This window comes from Camelus ferus, chromosome 3 (assembly GCF_009834535.1).
Source record: "Camelus ferus isolate YT-003-E chromosome 3, BCGSAC_Cfer_1.0, whole genome shotgun sequence".
Lineage (NCBI taxonomy): Eukaryota > Metazoa > Chordata > Mammalia > Artiodactyla > Camelidae > Camelus > Camelus ferus.
In genome coordinates, this window is record NC_045698.1 from 96,453,259 (window position 1) to 96,459,202 (window position 5,944).

Consider the following 5,944-nt stretch of genomic DNA (forward strand, 5'->3'; position numbering starts at 1 on the left):
TTCTCTCAGACTAAATTACGGAGATTTCCCAGGACAAAAGACAAGATCAATGTGGAAGGTGGCTGGAGAAGCCATTTAGGAGACTCATCATCTTCAGATGATGCATAAGAGAGCAAGCTACTCTACCAGGATTAAACAGATAGGAGAAACCCAGGATTTCTACCCATAAAGGTAAGGGTAATTGTTGGAACTGGAGCTGACTCCCACCTGCTCCCAAGATAAAGACAGGCAGAATGACTTGGAAGAATGAGAACTAAGCAGTACTTAGAGAGCAGAAGATAATAAAAGGAAGTAAAAGATTTCTTCCCCTAACCAAAGCCCTCCCCTACGTCCACAGACCAACTGGCAGAGGGCCAGGAGGGAGGGTACTGAGAAGTGCAATATAAACCTCTGAGATTTACTGGCTGCTGCTTCTGAATATGGCCATCCTGCTGTGGCCTCTGGGGGGCATTTGCCGATGTAATCAGCCCAGAAAGAGAGTCATTCCAGCCAGGGGTGTAAATCACCCTTCAAAAAGCTAAGAGAGAGACATGTGGCCCTAGATAAGGAAGGAGACTGATGTGGCCTCTTGCGCCCTTTCCTCCCTTCTCCTGCCCAGGGGGAGCTGATTCCTGAGCTATAATGCACTTTAAATGGAGTTTGTGCTTGGTTTTAATCTATATCTGCCCTGCCAGTCTTACAGGAGAGATGTGAAAGTGAACATCTGGCTACTCAGCTTTGGTACAGGGCCTGTTTCCTCCAGCTCCACCCTACCCCTATGTAAGCCCCCCTCTCCAGTAAGGTTAGGAAACCTGTGGCTGGGGAGCTGATGGCCCCCACTTTCTGCTTCACTCTGGTGATAGTTTCAAAATGGGATTTATAAAGCAAAAGGTAACAATCTCAGGTGGTTGGGATGCTAGGAAGGGGCTGAGACCTATGCATCAACAAAGATGTGGGGTACTCAGGGAGTATTACCTCTGCTCTCCTCTCCTTCAGCAACCAAGGCAAATCAAGTTTGGGGTAGGAGGGTAGGTTGGGAAAAAGCATTTGCTGACAGTGCTTACTCAGTGTGACTACTCAATGCTGTCCCCAAGTAATGGACAAGGAAGGCAGGAACAAGTCAAGCTGATGGGCTGAGAGCAATGCCCAACTTCACCTGTAAAAGGCCAGCCTCTTTCTGAGAGTAAATGAGATGCTTGGAGCATATTTGTCTGGGCACTGAGGTGGAGAGCTTGACATCATTGGACTTTTAATGAGGATTGGTAACCAAGGCTAGGGGAGGGTTGAGGAAGCCTATGCAAATAAATATGACTCCAAGACTAATATTGACAGCTCCTCCAGCACACTCTCTCCCTACCAACCATGTCCTCTGTGACTGCCAACACCTGCTAGATAAGCAGCATTGCCGTTGGGAACCTTGTGGATAATGACAAATGAGCCAATCCTTTCTACAAAGATGATGTTACTCAGCCATCATTCAATTCAATAATGTTTTTTGAGATTGATTATGGGTCCAGCTTTGTGCCAGGTGCAAAAATGATTAAAACACAAACTCTGCCCTGGAGGGGCCCTGCAATCCACTGACTGGGGCTCAAAGGTCCAAAGACTGTATTTTACTCCATTTTCATTTGTAATCTTGGTTTTCTGCCTTCTATCAGGCCCTCTTTCACTGTTGAGCTTTAATTCTTGCTGCTATCCTTAGCTAATCCAGGATGTTAGCAATGTAGTGAATAACAGTTGACAGAATAAGCTTTACAGACTGCCTGGGTTCAAATGCCATTTCCAATACACATTGGGTGATCTTGGGCATGTCACTTAATTTTCCTGGTGCTTCAGTTTATGTGTAAAATTACTAACCATATCTACTCCACATAACAGTTGTGAGGGTTAAATAAGTACACATTGAGTAAAGGGTTTAGCTTAGTGCCTGGCACAAATAATATCATCCCAGGTGGTGTGCTTGAGTTAATAATTCTGTGAACTTGGCCAGCCCCCATGACTCAACCTGCTGCTTTGCAGCTGGAGGCTACAGTTCTTCCTTTTGCTGAATATACTAGTGAGCCAGAGTGCTCGTAGGGATGGGAACAAAGAGAACTATTTTCTTTTTTTTTTTTAATTGAAGTATAGTCAGTGTACAATATTGTGTCAATTTCTGGTGTACAGCATAATGTTTCAGTCATACATATATTCCTTTTCATATTCTTTTTCATTATAGATTACAATAGGATATTGCATATAGTTCCCTGTGCTATACGTTATAAACTTATTTATCTATTTTATATACAGCAGTTAGTATCTGCCCTTCTTGAACTCCCAACTTATCCCTTCCCACATGCTTCGCCTCTGGTAACCATGTTTGTTTTCTATGTCTCTGAGTCTGTTTCTGTTTTTTGGTTTGTTTTTTTTTTTAACATTTTTTAATGATTTATAATCATTTTACAATGTTGTATCAAATTCCAGTGTAGAGTACAATTTTTCAGTTATACATGAAAATATATATATTCATTGTCACCTTTTTTTCTCCATGAGCTACCATAAGATCTTGTATATATTTCCCTGTGCTATACAGTATAATCTTGTTTATCTATTCTACAATTTTGAAACCCCAGTCTATCCCTTCCCACCCTCCGCCCCCCTGGCAACCACAAATTTGTATTCTATGTCTATGAGTCTACTTCTGTTTTGTATTTATGCTTTGTTTGTGTGTTTGTTTGTTTGTTTGTTTGTTTTTTCAGATTCCACATATGAGCAATCTCATATGGCAGTTTTCTTTCTTTCTGGCTTACTTCACTTAGAATGACATTCTCCAGGAGCATCCATGTTGCTGCAAGTGGCGTTATGTTGTCAGTTTTTATGGCTGAGTAGTATTCCATTGTATAAATATACCACATCTTCTTTATCCAGTCATCCATTGATGGACATTTAGGCTGTCTCCATGTCTTGACTATTGTAATAGTGCTGCTATGAACATTGGGGTGCAGGTGTCATCCTGAAGTAGGGTTTCTTCTGGATATATGCCCAGGAGTGGGATTCCTGGGTCATACGGTAAGTCTATTCCTAGTCTTTTGAGGAATCTCCATACTGTTTTCCACAGTGGCTGCACCAAACTGCATTCCCACCAGCAGTGTAGGAGGGTTCCCCTTTCTGTTTCTGTTTTATAAATAAGTTCATTTGTGTCTTTTTTTTTTTTTTCAGATTCCACATATAAGTGATACCATGTGGTATATTTCTTTCTCTTTCTGGTTTACTTCACTTAGAATGACAATCTCATGTCCATCTATGTTGCTGCAAAGGGCATAATTTTATTCTTTTTATGGCTGAGTAGTATTCCACTGTATAAATATACCACAATTTCTTTACCCAGTCATCTGTTGATGGACATTTAGGTTGTTCCCATGTCTTGGCTATTGTAAGTTGCACTGCTATGAACATTGGGGTGCATGTACCTTTTCAAATTCGAGTTCCCTCCAGATATATGCCCAGGAATGGGATTGCTGGATCATATGGTAAGTTTATTTTTAGTTTTTTAAGGAAAGAGAATAATTTTCTTTCAGTTTCATGCCTTAGTTTCTTGAGGGCAGTGGACTGTGTCCTATCTAAATACCTGTGCTACTTAGAACTGACAACCATAGAAAGGAATTGGTATTTCCCTAACATTTGCCTGAACCAAACAGGGAAAGAAAATCCTCCATGCCTCCCACTTTATATGCCTAATAAGGAAAGGGAAATACTTCTTCCCTCTCGAAGAAGTCAGCTAGGTCCTGGGGCTGAGACTGCAACCAGAAGCAGTTTTCAGATTGAAAGGTTTCCATTCTTTATTACCTGACTTCATGATGAATGAACACCCATCCGTGCAAGGACTTCAGAGCAGTGATAACCCCTATGTAGCTTTGTGTGGATGTTCCTGGGCTGGGGCCTTAGTTCTGCCCTCAGCCTCATTTCCCAAGCCCAAGCTACCCTGTGGTCCTGACTTCTCAAGAACCTATAATTGAGATTTTTACATATTTAACACCTAATACAGTGCCAACTTAGAAAGACACATTGTTCACTGATGAGGATTTAGTAACAGCAAAATCCATTAAGGGCACAGACTCTGAAGCCATATTGCCTGGGTTCAAAATCTCAACTCCACCATTCATTAGTTGTGGGATCTTAAGCAAGTTACTCAATCCCTCTGTTCCTCAATTTCCTTATCGGTAAAACATGCATAATGAGTACTTGCCTTAAAGGACTGTTGTAAAAATTAGTGTGTATGTATGTGTGTGTGTGTGTGTGTGTGTGTGTGTGTGTGTGTGTGTGTGTGTGTGTGTATGAACTAATTTTATATATATGTATTTATATATAATTATATATATTAGTTCATAAAGTTCATAAAGTCTTGCATGCAGTACACAACTGAAAAGTGTTAGCTACTATTATTGTTTTTGAAAATAACATGAATCACATCACACTATACCTATACAGTTGGAAGATATTACAAAAAATTGTATGGGAAAATGTTGCCTTTTAGGTAAATATAATTTTCCACAAAAGAGGTATCTGATTAAGCTCTAGTTTTGTGTTTTGTAACTCCGAACTTCCACTTAAGATTACTGAACTGTGGTCAAAAAGAGAAAGAAAAATACCATATCACTTACATGTGAAATCTTAAAAAAAACAAAAAGACAAATGAACTTATTTACAAAACAGAAACAGACTCACAGACATAGAAAACAAACTTATGATTACCAGGGGTGGAAGGAGGTGGGAAGGGATAAATTGGGAGTTCGACACACTACTATACACAAAATAGATAAACAACAAGTTTATACTGTATAGCACAGGGAACTATATTCAATATCTTGTAGTAACTTACGGTGAAAAAGAATATGAAAACGAATATATGTATGTTCATGTATGACTGAAGCATTGTCTGTACACCAGAAATTGATACAACATCGTAAACTGACTGTACTTCAATAAAAATACATATACAAAAAAAGAAAAGATTACTGAACTGTGAACACATGTGAACCAGTCTTCCCAGGTGAGGGCTTTGTTCTATCTTTCTGGGGAGAATTATTAGGAAATGACCCACTAGGGTGGGCAGTGAGTTGGGGACCCCTCCTCACACTTGGCAGTGGAGGTGCTTTAAGCAGTTTCCTCCTCTGGAAACTAGGAGTTCCTGCTTGGTGGGGGTTAAGTGTGTGGAGTGGGAAAGAGAAACAGCATCTCTACCTAATGTAGCAGCAGCATTTCTCTCCACCCCCCTACGCCCCCCCAGCCCTTCTGAGCTCTGACCTCAAGGACTCAGGGAGAAGGCCAGAGAGGCAGCTTTCCTCTGGACAGATGGGCAAGCTAGGAGTGGAGGCTGCAGGCTCCGGTGGCTGGCTTAGAGAATGCAGCAGTGCCCTCTGCTGTGAGGCATGCACGTGACACTCCTGGAGAAGAGCACTTGGGAACCTTGTGAAAATCAGTCCAGTGAGTCACTCAGGCACACTGGTGGGCTGCCCTATGGCTAGTGTCCTCCTTCCCTCCCTCCCACTCACTTTTAAAAAGTCTCCCTGCTGTAGAACCTGGGAAGATGTCATTTTTGTTTCTATTCTGTCTCGTTCTAGGCTTCAGAACCCTTTGTCCTTTTCTGGTCCAGAGCTGTCACTACTACTAAGTTAATGCCAGAGAATGACAATGTTTAGTCAACTCCACTGCCACCCAGGCCAAGTAGGGCTGTATCTTACTACACAGATAAAAGCCTATTCACCCTAACGAGCTCTAAGGAAGGAAAGCCTGGGATAATACTGAAGAATGCAATTTTAAAACTCTCTCTGAAGTCTAACTGATCTTTGCTTGGTACTTTTATTTTCTTTTATTCCTATCTTCATATAGCACAAATCTCTACCTCAAACCATATTAAATTCTAAAGATGTCTTTGTGAGAGAAAAAGCTTTGGAAAATGAGAAAAATCAAAACTCCACTGAGCTGGTCT